Source organism: Rattus rattus, chromosome 1 (assembly GCF_011064425.1).
Source record: "Rattus rattus isolate New Zealand chromosome 1, Rrattus_CSIRO_v1, whole genome shotgun sequence".
NCBI classification, from domain to species: Eukaryota; Metazoa; Chordata; class Mammalia; order Rodentia; family Muridae; genus Rattus; species Rattus rattus.
This window is the reverse complement of record NC_046154.1, coordinates 166,294,916-166,316,248: the sequence shown is the minus strand read 5'-3', so window position 1 is coordinate 166,316,248 and position 21,333 is coordinate 166,294,916. Positions and strand designations below refer to the sequence as shown.

Below are 21,333 nucleotides of genomic sequence, written 5' to 3'. Positions count from 1 at the left end.
CTATTCTGCTTCCCAATCTAAAAATGCTGGTTGGGTGAACAGGAGGTGACAGTCAGGGTCATGTCTATGAGGATGGCCAGGGCCCTCCTACCCATGAGAGATAAACTGAGGTATGGGATAAGGTTTCCCTCGTCAAATCGGGATTACTGACTTTCCCTGAAACTCTCACTCACAAAAACAGCATGGTCAGGGTTGAAACATTACCTGTGCCAGGTCTCCATTTAAAAGCATATATTTTAGATGGAATGGATACATCTTTAGTTCTTAGGCCTGTGCTACCTGTGGAGTTGCTGTGATAACACTTTATACCTTCTCAACTCCGGTCACACTCATGAGGAATATCTTCCAGCATGAACCCCTGTGAGTTTCAACTCTCTGTACCACCCAGCCACCCCTTTTCTGTCTCCCCCCCCTTTTTTTGTTTTTAAGACTCAACCAGCTTCATGTGGCCACCCTGGACCATTGTCACAGGACAATGTTTGTGTTCTATCCATGTTTCCATTGGAAAATTTGACCTCTTCTACCACACCTACAAATAACTTCTCTTCGAGTAGCAATCTTGAGGATCGCCTGGCTTGCTGCCTTGGAAGAGTTTTGGGCCATGGAACAGTTCTGAGGAACATGGGCAGACTCTGAAGCCTCCTTGAGTTGAGGAGAAAGAGTGTGCATCTGTGATGATCAGCACATACAATGTTCTCGGGGACAACACGTTGGAGATAGACAGCTGAAGAGGGCTGCAAGACTTCCCACACTCAAAATCTACGAGAAACTAAGCCTTCACTGATCAGAAACAGGGAAAGGATGGAAAGGGGAGTCAAGGTGGAGGGATGGCTCTCTCGGGAAAGTGCTTAGAGCGTGAGCATCCAAGCTTGATCCCCACAACCCATATAGAAAGGTAGGTGTGGTGGCATCTGCTTGCAAGTCCAGCACTGAGGAGGTAGAGACAGTCAGATCCCTGGAACTCACTGGACAGTAGCCCCGCCTATTCAGTGGTTCCAAACCAGTTAGAAACCTTGTCTCAGAAATAGAAAAAAATGGATCCTGAAAAAGAACTCCGAGTTGTTCCCTTGGCCTCCACACACATGCTCATGCATCTGTGCATATGTGAGCGCGCGCGCACACACACACGCAAAGCCATGCACGTTTAAAATAAACACCAAACTTCTATGAACCATGTTTGTATCAACAATACAACTCTATCCCGGGTTGTCAGGGAAACAGTAAAAGTGAAGAAAAGGCATGAAAGAGGTGACAACATAAATGTCCTTCAGTGAACGACTGGGTATAAAAGGGGATATGAGTCAGATATGAATGTGAAGTTGGATGAATCAAAATAGCAGGATGAATTAAGCCATTCATAAAGGGTCACAGACTACGTAGTTCTCATTGTATGACATTCTCAAGAAGATTAAAAGTGACAAAAGAATCAACAAGGTGAACAGAAAATTGGAGAATATATGAGCATTCCTATTGAGAAGCCACTCGGCACTTTAACTATGGTTAACTTTTTGGGTGTTAAACATAGAACTGTATGCCAGCAAAGTCAATGCTATTAGTTTCCAATAAAAAAACAAAATCAAAAGATGATGCTACAATAAAATATATAAAGTATGACCGAGAGTAGGAGACAGTAATTGCAAATATACAGAACTTGATAAGGAATTTATTTCTCCAATGAAAAATTGTCAAAACTCAACAATAAGAGAAAAAGTTTGCTAAAGAAGATATGTAGCTACTAAATTAGCATGTGGGAGGAGTCGCTACATTACTGCCATCGCTATGCAAATTAAAACCACATGACCTTACTGTTGCACCCTTCAATAGAAGGAAAATAAAAACATAGCCATATAAAGACCTGGAACACAGATCACTATCAGCTTTGTCACAGCGTAAATGGAGAAAATTCAAGTGTCCTTAAACATGGGAATTAACACAAACATTATGAGTATATCTGTTCATTGGAATGGCAAGTAGGTCAAGAAGCAGTGAATTGTTGATGCAAAAACAGACAAAAAAAAAAAAAAAAAAAAAAAAAAAAAACCTCTCACCCCTGACAAAAGAGTATATACTATATCATTCTACTATCGTAAAATTCTTGAAAATGTGAACTAATCTGTGTCATGAAACAGAGCACTGATTGTTTAGAGAGCTTTTCTATTGCTGTGGTAGGACACCATGACCATGACCAGAAGCAACTTATAAAAAAGAGTATTTACTTCTTCCTATGGTTCCAGAGGAATAAGTGTCCATCACAGCTCAGAATCATGACCGGAGGCAGATGTGGTGACTGGAGAGCAAGCTGGGAACTCATCTTCGATAGCAAGCAAAAGCAGAGACAACACACTGGGGAAGCCAACTACCAGTGACATACTTCCTGTAGCAAGGCCATACATGCCGAATCTCCCAAAACAGCGCCACTGACTGGAGAATGAGTCAAATCTGTGGAGGACGTTCTAATTCAAACCCCCACAGAGTCTACTCACTGGTTCTCATCAGCTCATAACCACACCATAATGCAAAATTCATTTAGCCCAACTCTAGAAGTCTCCACAGCCTTTCAGTCTCAGCGTCGTTTAAATGCCCAGTCTCTTCTGAGACTCAAGACAATCTCTCTTTTTATTTTAATTTTATTTATTTTACATCCAGGCTGTACTTTCCCCATCCTCCTCTCCTCCCAGTCCCTTGCTCTACCCCTTCTATTTCCCCACCTCACCCCCAGCCACCCCTCCTCCATTTCTCTTCAGAAAAGGGCCAGACTCAATGGATATCAACCAGACACGGCATAGTTGCAGTAAGACTAAGCACCCCTCTCCTATTAAGGCTGGACAAGGCAATCCTGTAGAGGGAAAGGGTCCCAAAGGCAGGCAATGATATCCGAGACAGACCCCACTCCCACTGTTAAGAGTCCCACAGGAAGACCAAGCTACTCAACTGTGTCTTATGTGGAGAGGACCTAGGTCAGTCCCATACAGGGTCCCTGGTTGCCGGTTCAGTCTCTGTGACTCACCCCTCATAGGCCCAGGTTAGTTGATTTTGTTGGTTTTCTTGTGTTGACTCAAAGCAATCTCTCAATTGTATATAATACCATTCCAAAGGGGAAGGTTGGGAGATAATGAGAAAATACTGAACCAAAGCAAGATAAATCCAGGAAGGCAACTATCAAATTCTGTAGCTCCGTTCTACCATCTTTGCTGACTAGAGCATCTTTCTTAGGCTGGTTCAGCTTCCTGCATGCAGCTCCCCCTGGATGATATTTCATGCATCTGGCATCGACAATATCTTGAGGTCTCCAACAGGACGGGGCTTTACTTTCACAGTTTCATGCAAGTTAATCTCATAGCCTCCTGCCTTCTCAGGGCCCCAGGTAAGGATTACCCAGAGGCTCTCTAAAACAACAGAGGAAGCCCCTGTAGCCCCTCTATTCTTGTATCCTTCATGAGTCTACAACCAGGGCCATGTGGACAACACTGCCCAGGTAGGTTACCAGCCTGGGATGAGCCTTGGTTCGCTTGAATGCCATTGACAGCAGCTTGTGTTTGTAGCTGTTTTACAGGAGCAGGAAAGTCCTCAGGTCTCTTTCCTTGAAGGGGTCTTGCTATTGGAAGACCATTCCCTTACTCCAATGTAGATGAGGACTGGTGGGTCCTTTTCTCTTCAAACTATATTTTGTATTTCATTCTACCCAACTTCTATCCCAGTCACTGATAATAACCACACCACAGATTCAATAGTATGCTGCCTTGAACCTACCTCCATCAAAGATATCAAGCCGCTACCTTTCAATTCAGCCTCTGGAAAATTCCTTGGACAAGGGCAGAAAACAGCCAGTGTTTGCCAAGATATCTAACAGGAATGGCTTCTAGGCCAGTTGCTAATACTGTCCCCCCTGTAAAATCTCTTGTGAGCTTCAACAGTCCATGTGCCTTTCAGCTCTATTTTTCAATCTACTGCTACAATGGCCAATGCAACCTTACTTATAGCATTAAGTCACTTTACTGGTCCAAAGTTTCAGTCTTCCACACTCCTCCAAACAATGACGTGGTTAGGCTTGTCACGGCAATAGCTTATCTACTCTTTGGTACCAACTTTTCTATTCCTTTTCTGTTGCAACAATAAAACACTATGACCAGAAGCAACCTATAGAAAGGAAGAGTTTATTCGGGATTGTGGTCCCAGAGCAATAAAGGCTCCATCATGGCTCGGACACATGGCAGCTGGAGCAGCAAGACAGAAGCACACATCTTCAGCAGCGAACACAAGGCAGAGAGAGGATGCACTGAGAATGGTACAAGACTTTCAAAACCTCAAAGCCTAACCCCGGTGACACACTTCCTCCAGCAAGGCCACACCCCCAAAACCCACTGAAACATTACCCCCAAGTGGGGACCAAATAATTCAAATATCTGAGCCCACAAGAGATTCTCATTCACACCATCACAGACCTCTAATCAGTGTTGCAGACAATGGCGTAGAGATTGTCTACTTCCCTGTCCGATGTATGTTCATAAAGTTAAGAAACTACTGTTTTTGAGTATGTGTTGAGGTAATTTATAGGAGTATAGGAGTAGTTATAGGAGTAGTGTTAGAATCAAGAGACTAAAGAGAGAAGCAGTGAAATGGACCCCTCCCATTTCTAATTCGTCCATGGCAGAATAGGAAAACGATGCAGTAAGACTGGAGGGGAAAGGCCAATCTGCTCTCTCTGCTTGAGCAGGGCCATCTCCTGCCTTAGGACACGGAACTTCCTGCTTTGGTTGGTAAGACCCTGTGGCTTATACCAGTGGCCTCTCCTACCCTGTCACCCTTGCTCCTCAATTGAGAGACACACCTCTGGATTCTTTAGTTTTCAGGCTTTCAGGCTCTGAGGTTACACCGTTGGCTTTCCTAATTCCACAGCCTGAGAGTGCCTTATGTGGGGCCATCCTGCTCCCCACAATCATGGAAGCCATCCCCCATAGCAAATCTCCTGACATTCATTGGTGGTAAGTAGGTTAGTAGGTAACAGACACTTGGGACATGCCTACACCCAGGTGACTGATTTCCAGCCACACCTGTGTGTCTAGATTTCGTCCAGGTACTTAGAGAACTTAGTTGGACACTTGTGCTACTGAAACACCCTGAAGCGTCATCAGACACTCAAACTACCTGAAAGATTCCACAGTCTAATAAAGTTTTCAAGCACATAAAGGTTTGTAGATTGTCTTTTGCTACTTCATGGGTTCTTCTTTTTCCCTACCCTTTTACCTCCCCAGATAGGAGAGAAAGAAAGATGGGGGTGGGGGCTAGAGAGAGATCTAGGAATCTAATTTCTTTCTTCGTGTTTCTTCTTTGATCATGACTACTAATGAACCAAAACCATCCCACGCCCCCAAATGACCAACAACTACAATCCTGCCTCTTGGGGGCTCTAGCATTTATATACCCTGTGAAAAGTTCCAAGAATTACAAATATCGCACAATCACAGAAACTGTCTGCAGCTGGCAAAAACCATGCCTCTGCTAGAGCCTGAGGCAAATCATCGTCAGCCGCTGGGGAGCAGCCCCATATTGCCCCACCTAGGATCAAAATGAAGACATGTTCCTGTATTTCTGGTTTTTTGTTTTGTTTTGTTTTGTTGTTTGTTTGTTTTAAGGAAACTGAGATTCCAGCCTTCTCACTACAAAGGTTTGTTCAGATTGTTTTCTAGACATTACCCTACATTGAATTCAATCTGGAATAAGTTATTTCAAGAGACGTAGACAGAGATCTATCTTGAGTCCCAAGGACTCAAGGAAAGGGATAGATAAGTCAACTACCTACTGAGTATCTACTGTGGCCCAGGCACTGTATTAATTACGCTTACAAGTTGCCACTCAATCTGCCCTAATGTGATATTATTGCCTCATAATACAAAAAAAAATAAGTTTAAACAAAGTTAATCAGAAAGATTATAAATGAAAAGCATACTTGATCTTTTACATTTCAGAAACGAATCCAGATAGAAAGATTATATGCTCTTCCCATGTCTTTGTGTAGAAACAGGCCCACACTTAAAATTGCACAGTGAACACTACAAAATGTAAATAAGCCCGACGGCATTAGATTTGAATGATCACATGTTTTTTTTTTCCTGAGCTTTAATGATATGAGAGCCTCATTGTATTGTCACCATGGTCTCTGCTCTTCTTCCAGATGTCAAAAAGAAAATAGCCAGGCAAGGGTTGGGGCAGTTGGAAGGCATCATCCTCACACAGTTCGAAGCTTAAACTTCCCATCTACCAATCGGTTCTAAGGAACTGCCAGGCCCACTCAGAACACCACTCAGAACACAAAACAAGAACATATAAATGTATCCAACGGTGACCTACACTTTGTCAGAGGACCCTTGGATGGAGACAGAGAATTCCAGTTAGGCTGCCATGCCAGCACTTGAGAAACCGAGCCAGGTAGAGTTCAGGATCCAAGCTGCTTTGAGCATCAAAATAAGACTCTAAAATCTCAAGGGCTGAGAGAGAGCTCAGTGGTACAGCACCTACACAGCATATAGACGGCCATGGGCCCCATCCCAAGCACCATCTCCTGAGTCTCAACCACAAAGATAAAAAGGGGTGCCATTAATGCCCCCCAAAATACAGTTTAGTGCAAAGGTAACGGCTGAAATGGTGGTGCCAAGGACCGATGTTTACTGAACATCTCCATGCACAATTAAACATGACTTTTCTATATACAAGCTGAGAAACAGAAGTGTCACTAGTGGCTAAGAAGACCCATACAGTCCCTTCTCCTAACTACAATGCCTTAATGCTTCATCATCCTCATCTGTAATGATGTTCACATCATCACTTTGCTGCCCAACCCCTCCTCTTAGAGAGAGTAACCCACCCGCCACCTGTATGTACTTAGTGTTCAGCCCACAGACTTCTCTGATACAGATGATGGAATAAGCCTTGTATCCCATTGGCTCCGTCAAACTGTTCTTTCTCAGGTACCTCAACTGGAGGCTTGGGTACCAAATTGGCTTTGTGCAAAGCTCTGGTAAGCCTTAAGGGCACCACAGCTTGGGCGGTCTATGGCAGACCATGCACGTGGGGAAGAAGAAGGTGGGGAAGAAGAAAGTCTACAGAAAACTAATAGTGAGGCAGGGGTAGAGAGGGAGCAGAGAACCTTAGAAAGGGGAATGCAAAAATACCATAAGAACCACAATGGCTTGTGAGGAAGGAGATTAACCGGGGATAACAGACATAGACTCTCCTGTAGGGTGGGTAAAGGATCTAACTTCCCCCCACTGAGCTTGTGTGACCTCAGTCACGTGCCTTGATCACCTTGCCTCCCCTCCACATGCCACTGGAGTACTAATGGCACTCCTCCCAAGGATTTGGGGTGGAGTAAATAATACACACGTGTAAAGCAGTTTCATACAACTATCAGCAAAGAGTATCTAAGAACTGTTAGCTCACCGTAATTAAAATATGACCTTTCTATGGATGCTTTCTATTCTATAAAATGGGGACAACCATAGACCTTCCTTCATGGACAGTAAATATAGATAATATAGATAATATAGATAAAGGCTTCAAGGAGTATCTGGCACCTAGTGAGAGCTCAGTAAACTCTTCAGCACTGTGACCGCTGTTGATGACGTCATTACCATCTACCACCGCCTTCCTCATTATTAGTCCAGCACCAGCCCAGGCAATGGCAACACTGTAAATAATTAGCACTCTCAAAGATGAAGCCAATTACTCATAATACAATGATGGGACAATATCTGCCTCCGTGCAGACAGACATGTGTGTCTCTTGCATTCTGCGTCAGGGCTATTTTTGCTGGTGGTCCATTCATTAGGAAGCAGGTGTAGTACTTTACTTCACAGCCCTCTGCCTCTATTAGAGGCGAGGCTGTCGTCATCCGTGAAAGGAATAAGCAAGTGAAAGCAATCTAAATGCTCCCCAGAGGGGGAGCACGTCATTCAGTGATCATAAAGTCAAGTGTGTATAATATCGTTGAGCTACTAAAATGGTATGAACAAAGACTGACTGGGTTGGATTGAATTGTGAAGCCATATATAAAGGGGACACAATGGTTAGATCAAAGCGTTAAGGCTGCACATACTGTAGGACAGCAAGTCTAAAATAATAGCTATGTCCATACAGAGTCTTAGAAGCACTGGTGAGTTTTACATTGTAATATTTGTTCATTTATGTTTGTTTTGGAGAGAGGGGAGAGAGGGAGAGGGAGAGAGCCCACACGTGGAGACCAGAGACAGCTTTTTAATGTAGATCCTCTCTTAACCACCACATGCGTCCCAGGGATAGAATTCGGGCCGTTAGACTTGGTGGCAAGTGCTTTTGCCTACTGAGCCACCTCACTGGCCCACGATGATGAGTTTTACCAAGACAAAAGGATTTCTGACTCCACTGACCATGCTTTCTGTAGAAATAATAGGGATAGCTGCCTAATACACTATTAATTTGAATCCCCGCAATGCTAAGCACTATTGAGTACACAGGAAACCCTTCATTTTTCTTTCCTGACAGAGTAAACCAATAATAATCCTTCACGGTTTTAACTGTCATTAAATATTATGGTATGATTTGTCAAAGGCTAAATCTTTAAATAAATGATGTTCACATCAGTCTTTTCCTGGATCACATCTGTCCATGCCACAGTATCTTAAAATAAAGCAAGTCACTAGTAGTTAACAAGGTATTTGATTCTGCCCTAGAATTCTCGGCATGGCTTCCTGTGACACTCCTACAGCGAGCACATGTTTCCATGTTGATGATCCTCACCAGGAGGAACACCCCTCAGAGTGTGTATGCCCAGACCCTCGAGGCTAATGATGCCGTCAAGTCTTTAGGATGTTACGTTTCATCTTAGCACTGCTGCAGGTTAAACCCACGACTAGTTCAAGAGATACTGATAAAGAAAAGACTCAAACACTATAAAACCTTTTTTTTTTTTAAAGAAAAAAAAAGCATCTTGCTAACGTGTAATATCATATTCTAAGTCTTAATGCTGCAGAAGGTGGGAACAATGAGCCGGTCAACTGACAAGAAACAAGGAGCAACTAGATGGCCAGCCCCGCCCAGGGCTCATAGCCCTGCCCAGGACTCAGAGTTCTGCCCAGGGCCCACAGCCCTGCCCAGGGCCCACAGCCCCGCCCAGGACCCACAGCCCCCACCCAGAGCTAGCCTCACGGCTTCACAAGGGTCTGTAGAACTGAATGCTGTAAACCATGGATGTGGCAAATTGCAGACACCCAGCAGGACTCAGAGAAAGTTTACCATTGAAAAAGCAGTATGAATGTCTAGCCATCGTCTTGAGGTTTAACTTCTTTTTTCTTCCTAAAATCAAATTCTAAGAAAAACCTTATACTGCACTTGAAGAGACGTTTATTAAACACGAGTTGCTGCCTTGGTCTGTTTCCTATTGTTACAACTGACCAGCACAAATCGGGTAATTCATTTAAAATATTTAGTATTTTAATAATAATAACAAATTTATTATTTATTTAATATTATTTTTATAAATTATAATTTATAAAATTATTTAATTATAAATTATTTAATAATAAATGTATGAGAATAAATGAGATAGATATATGTCAAGAGTGGAGCAGAGTTAATTTTTAATTTTAATATTTTAAGTTAATTAATTTTCAATAAATATTATCTAACATTATTATTGCTTTCACATAATCTTCAATATTAAAAAAATTGCAGTCCACCAGTTACAGCATAAAAACTGCTTAGTGTGGATAATTTTCAATAGTGTTCATTGGCGAACTATCTATTAGCAGCAACTGTGTTTTGCTATTAACATCATGTAGAATAATAAAATCACTTCATCCTATAAAGCATACTCTTGGAGCAGATGCACCATGGTAAGTATTTAACTATGGGTTGCATTTTCAAATACTTCCTGTTACCGTATATGTTCTGTTAAGCAAACTAGTTCATTTGGCATTGGTAAATAAGAGATGACTTTAACATAATGTAATAGTTTGGAAACTGCTTTTTTCATATGTACTTTTCCTCACTATGCTAATATCTTCACCACCTCTAAGAGAAATAGGACAAGACATAGGCACAGGCAAAGGTTTCTCTGAAGTAATAACACGAATTCACCAAAGCTTCGGCACAACTAAGCAAACGACTGCATTTTTCTACAGCCTACAGAATAGAAGAAAATACTTCATAGCTAGCTATATGCCTGGCTGCGGATTAATGTCCAGAACATATGAAGAATTAAAAAAGCAAAAAAGTAAGTGGAAAAATGACATGAACAAAAAAGTTTCAGAAGTGCAACTGGCCAAGAATATTATGAAGATGTTCAATATCCCTAGGATCACAGAAATGCAAACTAAAACAACATTGAGATTCCCTCTCAACCCTGTCAGAATGGCTATAATTAAGACAATTTCCAATAATAAACCCAGGCAAGACTGTGGAGAAAGGGAGTTCATACTACTGGCAGGAGTATAAATCGGCCTGGCCAGTATGGAAATCAGTCTTGAAGTCCCTCATAAAAACTAAAACTAGAACTAGTATATGACCCAAGTCTACCACTCCTGGGTATGCACTGAAGGTCTCTAAGACAACATAGCAGAGACAACGTGCACCCATGTTCACTGCAAGAGTATTCATTAAAGTCAAGCCATGGGATCAAACCAGGAACCCATCAAAAAGAGAATGGAGAAGGATAATGTATACAGACACAGTAGTGTTTGATTTGGCCGTAAATAAGAGTGAAATTACGTCATATACTGTAAAGTGGTTGAAACTAGAGACACCCCATTAATTGAAATAAGTTAGATAATCCTGTTGTATATTATGATACTAAAATTAACATGAGGTCTTGGAAAAAAACAAGAAGGGAGGTCTTGGGTTAGCAGTAATCTTATTCATAAGTCAAACTGACAGGAAGTGAAGTGTCCCGATTGACGGCTTGTCAACTTGACCCAGTTCTGGACGATCTGAAGGAGTCTCAACCTTGAAATTGCTGAGATCAGAGCGGCTTGTGGCCACGCCTATGGGGAGTGGTCTTGACGAATGATTGATGTGGGAGGGTCCAACCTCCTGTGGGTGGTGCCACCGCGGGGTGATCTCCTGCTTTGGCTTCCTCGATGATGGACTATAACCTTTCAGATGAAATACAGTGCAGTATGATACGCTACAGCACACCCTTTTTTCCCCAAGTTGGTTTTGGCCGGCAACAGTTTTACTACAGCAACCGAAAACAAGCAAGAACAGATACCTTGGAGCTGGTGTGGGAAGCAGTTTGAGACAACCAATGAGGGTGATGGGACCTGAGCTCCGGTCTTCTTCAAAAGCAGTAAGGGCTCATAATCACTGAGTTCTTTCTCCAGACCCTCTGGAAGTGTCTTAAGGATAAAACTTGTAATCTCGTAAGTAGTAGAAGACCTTTTAAGAAGTTATATTAGCTATAGAGAATCTTACAGTGGATAAATGGGTTGATGTTGTTCCCAGTTCTCAAAACATGTCACATGCCACTTTTCAGATCTACGCTGGTGGACACATAGCAGAGCTTACAATCCCCATACTAGATCTTCCTTAACTGGAAAAAACCATTCACTCTACCTGCCTTATTGCTGGAAAGTTAAATAGGAGTGTGCCTGCCTGTCTCCATGGGACAGCAAAAGGACCTCATATTGAGACACAGAATGACCCCAAATTCAGTGCCCAGGATGAGTCTGCACAGCATTGGTCTTGGCTTGTGTGGTCGCTGCATTATGCTTGCAGAACGTGACCCGTTACTATTGGTTTTGACCTCTAAGACAGCTCGAAAATTAAGGAACTACACCTTTAGACAGAGGAGGAAGAACAATGTGAGTAACGCGTGGTCTTGTCTCTATAATTAATCAGGGAAAGACAATGAAATATAACAGGTGAAGAAGAAAAGAAAAGAAAGAGTCAGATGCAAAATACTACATATTTTATCTTGCTTGCTGTTCCTACAATTGTTATAGATTCCACAAGTACACACATGCATACACATATACATGATTTTATGCTTCCAAACTTTAAGTGCTTGAGCCCTTCATGTATTTCCTTATATTTAACTCTTTTTCCAATAGCCATTCACCTTGCTTATTTAACACTACCCATACTTAAGACTATATTACCTTTACAATATTTCAGAGTTGCAAGTTGAGGAGTAACCAGTCCCCAACCTGGTCTTTTCTCGCTGAGGCAGATGCCTTTTCAGAACATAAGTTTCCTCAAAAGCTCTAGTTATCATAGAAATCTAATGCAAAATTGTAGGTCAAGTTGGCATTTCATAATACTAATCATAAAAATAACTCATTCCTGAACCTAGCCGGAGCCCTCTCCCGGTCATTTCTAATAATTCATCAAATCCAGTTTCCAAACAAGGTAAAGAAACTAACCCTGGAGGCTGCATGAACTATTAGTGCCTAGAGAACATCAGGGTATATCCAGGGTTTGAATGGCAGATGGGTAAGTGGTACAGCACAGCAGTGCTCATCAGAACCTCTCCAAGCACAGGACTTTCTGCCTCTAAACTTTGCTTTTTCTCCTCACGCATAGCAGCTGTTCTCTCGCTCTCTAACCATTTCCTCCTTTGTGCTTTTTTTCCGCTATAAATTTGAAAATAAGGGTTTTCCAGCTCATGAATTACAACAACTCTGGGCTGACATAGGAACTCGTCTGCCCTAGGACCTCATTTCTTTAAAAGAGGGATGGCATATTAGGACTCACTAAAACACAGGCTTGGATCAGTTTCATATCCTTTTCAAAGACGCTCAGTGAGCCAATAGTGAGCAGACAGGCTATAGGTCAAAAGGATCAACAGTACCAGGGAAGCATCGGGTCTAAGTTGCCTCAACTCTAACCCAGTAAGATAGTGATTACCCCTGGGATTCATTATTTTATCACACACACACAAAAAAAAATGGAGGGAATAATAACACAACTTCCCCATAGAGTTCCTATGAGGATGAAAATGCTAGGACATAATGAAGTTCAGTGTTAGTTACTACTACTGTCTAATTAGACACAGTGTAACTGACGTTTTCCCAGGGAATACAAAGGCATGAACACACCTTGCTACATCGTTACCTACTCTTCCTCGTGGCACATGCCTTTCTTTCAGCCTCCACTCTTACTTGCAAGGGAAAGAACTACAATGTGCTACTCTTCACTCAGCAAAAAGACACAGAACATAAGCCCCAGAAGACAGCCTAAACTGTCTAGGAGTCCTAAAGGTTAGTTACCACACAGGCACAAACGAGAGTCCATCTTCCAGAAGGGTAGACCAGCAGGCCTACTGCCATGTTCCTCACAAAATGCCATTCCTTGTGTTCTCATGGAGTCTCACAGAATTCAAAAACAGAGTTGGGGGTTGGGGAGTGAGCACAAAGGCTCAGAGGCGGGGTGAGCAAAGGCAGCTGAGTTATTAATCCATGGGATTAATCCAGCATGCTAAGGAAGACTGCAGAATCGAAACCTACGTGGTTTTGATCCGCGCGGATTAGGAAACATTGCCGCTCCCTTTCACTTGCCTGTGCCTCCTTTGCTTTGTGCCTGAATCTCATTCTTCAGAGTCTGACAGGCACAGAGAGGAGAGGCCATTCACAAGAGGACCATGCAGCGGACGCTTTGACGAACGTCCTTCTCCCCTCCCTTTTGGGGAACACACTTCTTGAATTTCCCAAGAACTAAGCCCTGGGTTTGTATCTGCATCATTTCTCCCCAAATGCTGTTTCCCAGATGCAGATGTCTGTTAACCCATGAAAAGTGGTTTTGCAGCGTGAGGTAGGGTATCAAGTCCTACCACAAGCTCCTTTGCAAGAAAAGTGACGAGAAGGGAAGAGAAATGTTTTAGATCATGTTTGACGAGCAAACCCAAAGAGCCCCCACAAGAATCGGAGCTTTTTTTTTTTCTTTTCATGAACCCATAGGAGTGGAGTGGAGCTCTTGGTTGTGCCAAAGAAAGAACCAGTAATCTTCAGAGAAAGAAGGGGGGTTGGCCAGAGATGCACTGTCATGCCAGACTGCCTTCTGACCGTTAACAGTGTGATTCTGACATATGTGCAAACAAACTGGGAAAAAACAAAACCAACCACAAAATGACAGGAGCAAAGCTGTATATTCTCTGGGAGATCAAAGTGGTCTTAGCAGGGGGCTCAGCGAGAGCTGTGAGACTACTGAAGAAAATGAATCCAGCTGAGCTTGTTGTCAGCTCTATGTCAACAGGATGGTAGCTCTGGCCAGCAAACAAACAAACAAATAACATTCGCTATAGATACATCTCAAGCCTGGATCTGAGCTCTAGAAAGAATGATAGCTCCAAATTAACAAGGTCCCAAACTCTCCCACTCACTTTCCTCTTCCTGTCTTCCCCTTCTCTCCACACTCTGGTTCCTTACCCTATGGCACAGACAGAGGTCAACGTCTGGAACAGCACCTCTCAGGTGACATTCTGTGACCACCGGGTCAACATTAATTCAGAGTTCACACCAGAAAGCTGGATATTTTGGGAATCTCCTTTTAAAATAAGTTTATACACTACACTATATGACTATATAACACTACACCCTATACGTTATCTGTCTATTTTTTTTTTGTAGGGCTGCCCCAGTCCCCTATGTGGAGCTTGATATCAAGGAAGCACTTAGAATGCACTAATGAGCTGTATCATAGGAACTGATCTCGGCCAGGAACCACAGCCTTTAGATGAGTTCCCCAGCTCCCTAACTGAAGACACTCACCCTGGTGCATTTATTTGTGTGACTCCCACTGGAATTTGCAAATGTTGATGAATACATGGTCTGTGGCAAAATGAGTTTATTGACTATCTTGTCATATCAATCTCTGAACATGCATTCATGTGTTCATGTCAGTATATGCATGTGTGCACACATTTGACCACACTATTATCACCGTTTATGTCTGTTTGTATGCGTCTAAAGGTAAAAGAAGCAGAGAAAAGGAACAGCAGGGAGCCCTAAATTTTGATTAGCCATTAACCACCTTATCTGGAAAAAAATCATTTCTACAACATTCTGCAGTCTAACCACCCGGGATGTCTGAAAAGTGTTTTGTAAATGGGTGTTAGATCACCAACTCTTCTTCTTCTTGCTTTAGAGCAGAGGAGTCTGCAGAGAAATTAGGCAACTTGCACAGGGTCGCACAGACAAGCTAGGCCTGTGCTGCCAATGGTCTCGCCTCCTTTTTATTCTTCAGGTGTCAGCCATACAGAGTGAGGTTCATGTGCTATAAACTATTCTTACCAATGCAACACGACCTCTCAACGACTAAAACAAATGTGTATTCCTGCTAGAGCTCTTACTTACTCTATATGATGCTAGCTATCCTTTCCTTCCTTTTGAAATTCATGACACTTAAATGTTGCAATAATAATGCTAAGTTATTGGACATGTAATAATGCCTAGTTACTGCCCCAAGAACTTCATCTATACCATGACACTTATCACAATAGAATATAGGAATTGGATATACTAGCATATCCATTTTGCATTAAGAAAACTGAAATATGAAGAAGTTGGGAAACTTGCCCATGGTCAGGCTACTAGTCAGTGGTTGACAAGGAATTCAGACCTAATAAATCTCAGTCCAAGAAGGGAACTTGTAACTGCAGAACCTCTCCTTAGCTCCTGGCCTCTCTCTGCTTTCCTGGGCCAGAGCCCCTCCCCTTCCTGCTTTTGGAATGCTTCTATGGTTCTAGTCCCAATTCTTATATCTTCTTATCTTCTCCCCTCTCCTCATCATTTCATACATTTCCCCTAGTCCATCATCTCCTTAAGAGTCCTTAAGTCTTCTCTAGTTCAGACCCTGATTCTGGGTAACGAACTAGTAAAATGTCCATTAGAATATCTAGTACAATGTCCATTAGACACATCTAGAACAATGTCCATTAGACACATCTAATACAATGTTCATTGAACAGGAGTCCTTTGCCAACATCTGTTCAGGTGATAAAATTGCATTTGTCTTTATGGTTTTCAAGTTTCTTCTTCCACTCACAGCTGGTTTATTTAAAGAGGTAAAAAGGCAATCTAACCCCTACTTGTTACTTAAGAATATAAAGAGTTGTTGCTTTTAACCCAGGAATTGGGAGTCATAAAGAAAAAATAGTCCACCTGCCTCGCAGAGCCTAAGTGTCCAACTGCACGGCTAGTTCTTTGACAACTGCTATGACCATACTGGGCCAGGCATCTGCTACATGATCATGACAGAAAGTTCAGGAGTTGACACTGATGGTAATAAATTCACCTTGAACAGAAACTCCATTGTTGTAAAAATATAAAAAATAAAATGCTATCTTTTATCCCCCACTAGGTCCGGCACTGCGGTTCCTCAAGATATCTGCTGGATGTCTAAAGTCTCAGTCATCAAAGTGTCTCACCCGCTCTGCTCCATCCCATATCACACTGCCAAAGGCCTCTCTCTGAGCCTGGCAGCACTCTCTCTACCTATCTAGTTCCTAAGGCAGGTGTCCATGCCAGAAACACACAACCCAATTCCACAGAGGCCCAGTGTCTCCAGCCACCGCACTTTCTTACACTTAAATCACCACATGAAAGAACATACAACACACTAACCTTTGACCCAATTGATCAGATATAATTGCCCACCTGAACATACAAAGCCTGGTACACATCCATCCCTTAAGGATATTCATAACAACCTGTAAAGGTACAGCGTGGAATCATAACGTCAGCCTCCATGTTGTCCCACAGCTACTCTCTCTCTCTCTCCTCCTCTTCCATCCCCATCTCCTCCTCTTCAAACTTTTCTCCTGCCCATCCTTCCTTCTCATCCAATGGCAAGTCTCATTCTGTCTTGTACCTGCCTCACCTGCGACATCGTCCCACACTCCATCTCTCCTGTGCATGAATATTACATTTCTACTATTAGGTTTCTACATCAGCCTGTCTACTCACTGTATTTGTTTCACTGCTCTGGGAACACAGCCCAGCCAGGTAAGGAAGTTATTGGTAGACTTCAAATAGGTGATGGTGAGTCTAAGGTTGGTTCCCTCCACTGAAACTCTGGGAGGTATATGAGTTAGCTCTTGGTGCTTAATAAACCATCTCAGGGCTCAGGAGAACGTTTAGTTGATGAGATGCATTTAGCTTGTTACGTAGACATGAGGGAAGGCCTATCTTGGAAACCCAGAGAAAAATTTCAAAACCATGCATGGTGGCACATGCTTTTAATTCCAGCACTCAGGAGGCAGAGACAAATAGACCTCTGGGGTTTGCTGTCCTACTAGCCCCACCTACACAGTAAGCTCCAGGTTAACACAAGACTCTGTCACAGAAAACAAGGTGGGCATTGCTAAAAGTTGATAGCTGAGGTTGACCTTTGGCCTCTACACACACACACACACACACACACACCTAGTCAATTAATGAAAAATAATTAAATAGATAAATCATTCTAAAACCTTAACTAATCTCTAAGTGCATATTTCTGTGCGTTTGCACGTGTGAACACAAATTCCCATGATTCTGAGGGTTGACAGCTCTGTGTCATCTCAGCCAAGGCTGGAGACTATGATGAATACCATGGCAACTCTAATGATGGGCCGATTTGTCAGTCACTCCCATGTCTGCTCTCAGCTGGGTTGACAACCTCATGTTTCTTACCATTTATCTGGTAAATGCTAAATGCACCACATGCATTCCTTCTAGGACAAGGGTAAGGTTCCCAGCAGTGACAGGGAATGCCTCAAGGCAAAGCACGTTTGAATTATCTTCCTCTGTGGTACCTTCTAGAGTTCTATTAGTCAAAACTAGTAGAGTAGTTAGGCTGGGAGTCAATCTGTGAAGTAAGACTTCCCATTGATGGGAGGAAGGAACAAAACAGGAAAACACATTTCAAAGGTGCACGCATCAAGAAGTCTGTGAAGTTTCTACAGCTATTTTTACAATCTTTGTGGCCGCTTGCCTAGTCCTGAAAAGAGAAACTGGAAAGGGATGTGATCATTACTAGAGTTATTTAAGCAACAGCACCTGGGAGGAGCTGTCTCACTGATAAGAACAATTGATCATCACTATAACAGCCCAAACCTTGAGACCAAGTCTGTGGGGGGTGTGGAGTATTACTTGACTTTTGTTTTAAAAAAAAGATTTATTTCTTTTATGTATGTGGGTACACTGTCACTCTCTTCAGACACACCAGAAGAGGGCATCGGGTCCCATTACAGATGGTTGTGAGCCACCATGTGGTTGCTGGGAATTGAACTCAGGACCTCTGGAAGAGCAGCCAGTGCTCTTAACCGCTGAGCCATCTCTCCAGCCTCACTTGACTTTTTCTTAGCCTCTATAACTGGTCCATCTCCCTTTCACCTCCACCCTCTCACTTCCTCATGGTCACTGCATCCCTCTGGTTCCCTGGGCACCTTTTCTCTAACCTTCCTGCTTTCTCGTTCGTTCCTGCTACAGTTTTGTACACAAACCATGAGGCGATAACCTTTAAAAGTAGGTGGGAAGAGGAACAGAGACTTTAGCGTCCCTGTGGAATTTGGGATAAAACCCAAAGCTCTTCTTTATGACTGACAGATAATGTCAGCACTGGTTTTCATCTTAATTTACACAACACTTTCCTTTCTCCGGAATGAGTGTTAATTTTCCTAACTCCCATATATTAAGTAATTACAACTCTTCTGCATTCCTTGGATTCCATTAGTTAATCATTTTTGTTTTGTTTTGTTTTTATTTATCTTTCATTTTTGAAAATTTGTATAGAAGTTGCTCCGATATGAGATTTACTGAAGTAAAATTTACATAGTGTATAACTCATTGGTTAGCATCGAGCTATATGTCTCACCATACATGCAGATCTGTGATCATTAACAATTATTAAGGTCTAAACTAACATTCCAGTGGCTTCAACAAAGCCTCTCTGATAACTGGAAAACTCATGGTACATCTATACAATAGCCTATTACTCAACACGAAAACCATAGAGCCGGAGTGCATTAGACTAATTGAAGGAAGTCAGATTTAGGAAACTGCATGTCAAATGATTCTGTTCATAGCAGAACCTAGAAATGAGAAGACTATGATGACATCAAATGGCCTGTCTCTCATCCGACTCTGAGGTTGGGTAGGGTCTGATGAAAAGGGGATATAAGAAAATCCACCTACTCTTTTTCTTCATACCTTTTATTATCATTTATTATCTATTTCCACCTGGATAATTTATTCATCCACTTATCAATTTTTATTAGATATTTTTATTTACATTTCAAATGTTATTCCCTTTCCCGATTTCCTGGACATAAGACCCCTATCCCATCATCATTCCCTTCTTCTATAAAGGTGTTCCCCTCCCCATCTACCCCCCCTTCCTGCCCCACCCCGACATTCACTTATCAATTTTTACCTGACTTAAAAAGTACATTTCAAGAGGACAGGAATCTTACCTGTCTTATTCGTGTCTGTATTTCCAATAACAAGCCTGTTGGAAGTTACCTGGAGGCTGTTTGGTCATCCTTTATGGGGTAAACTAATGGTTATGTAAACACCCCAACACCAGCCTTTGATCTCAGCCCTTGCATTTAATCCACTATCATGCCCTCCTCCACATTGAGTCTGAATCTTCTTTTCCTCTAAATTCATAAACACACCATTCCCTTATCATCTTGTTCCTTGATGGCTATCAAGGAACTATCAAGAGTAGTTTTCCTGCCACAAGCTTGCCTTTTGATCTGTCTTTAACTGCTACTAGAGACAACTAGTTCTCCCCCTTCCCTGCCAGCCAGCCTCACTACCGATCTTCCCTTTATCAGGTGTCCAGCTAAGATCCCCTTCCTCTTACAGCACCCAGAAACAAAATGCTATTCATTTGTCCTAAGGGACAAATAGGACCAAACAAGGGTCTCAGCTCTAGGGAGTCCTTAATAACTAACTACCCCTCCATCCATTGTGACCCTTAGGCACAGCTGACCTAAAAAGACTTCAGGTCACCAAATGTAAGGTGTGTATTAAATCACTTAAAGCTATCAGGGGAAAGGACGTCGTGGTATTTCTCAAACAGTTACAGCTATAACCTCAGCTCTGAAGATTCTCATGTACTGAATTTGAATTCTTACTTTTTTTTTTCAGATAGATATGGTGGCCATTTTTGGTCTTTTGTTGTGTTTTGAAAAGATTTAAGCATTTACTTTTATTGAGTTACATCAATTGCCTGAAACTAAATGACTAAATACCTAGCAGTCTTTGTATGATATTAACAACAGTGAGATGGATCAGAACTCACTTTATTATGTGCTATAACATCCCTGAAATAGGAAATACACACTACCGTTGTCTTCTAGACTCCAAAGGAGACTGGATCCTGGACTTCTTTTCCATGGTCACCAAAACTTAAGGTTGCCCATATCTCTTATATAAAAAGGCATGCTACTTGTAAAGAGCCTACAGTACCTTCAACACAGTTTAAATGATCTCTGGATAACTACAATACAATGATAACAATGTATACGCTACATAAACACTTGCTATACCATATCGTTTAATGACAAAACTAAAACATCTGCCTATGTTTAGAGTAGAGGTACTTATCATAGGCATGAACACACTTTGAGCTTCAGTTAACTGAATCTACGGATATAAAGTCTAGGATAAGGATTTCGTCGACAGTATACAATTCAGGACATTGAAGTTGTCATAAAACCAACAAAACCTTTCAACAGCCCTGATATCCAAGTATATTAAAGAAACCAATGAAGAACTAGCCTGCCTCCATGTTAACGGAAAAGCCATCTTATAATAAAAACAAACTTGGTTTATTCCTGCTCATGATTAACCTCGGTTTCTCAAGGATTGGGCTAAGCCCCGCCTGTAACCTTAACTACAAATGGTTCTGTTCCATCTATTCTAGGAATGGCTTCATGTCTTTGTTTCAAAAGGTTGTATGACCTCCACAGACTACCTTGTTTTGACTACCTACTGTGGTTACCTTGTTTTGATCCCCTGTTGTATTCTGCTCCCGTAACCCCATTTTCCTCCATTTGGAAACCCTCTACCCCTGAGCCCTATAAAATCCTTGTCTTCCTCACACCCAGTGCTAAACTCCCAAACCTTGCTTTAAGAGGAGTCAGCCCACAGACACAAATGAAAAAGCTTGCTTTAATTAATTGCTTTCTTTAATGAATTTGATGATGATTTGCATCTGTGGTCTTTCTCCTCCCATCTTTGGTAGCAACACTGTATGAGTATACTGCACAAGGAAATAAACAAATGAAAACTTTCTAACATTAAAAATTAATAACGCAGCACATGAGTCAAAGTACAACCAGCTTCATTAATTGTTGTAAAATTGTTGCTTTTTCTT

The 21,333-nt window shown here is 42.0% G+C and overlaps 1 protein-coding gene across 1 annotated transcript in view; it reads right to left on the bottom strand.

Annotated features, from left to right (window-relative positions):
• Positions 1-21,333, bottom strand: part of C1H12orf42 (chromosome 1 C12orf42 homolog) — a 129,714-nt gene that overhangs the window by 36,584 nt on the left and 71,797 nt on the right. The gene's annotated exons all lie outside the window — the stretch shown is intronic.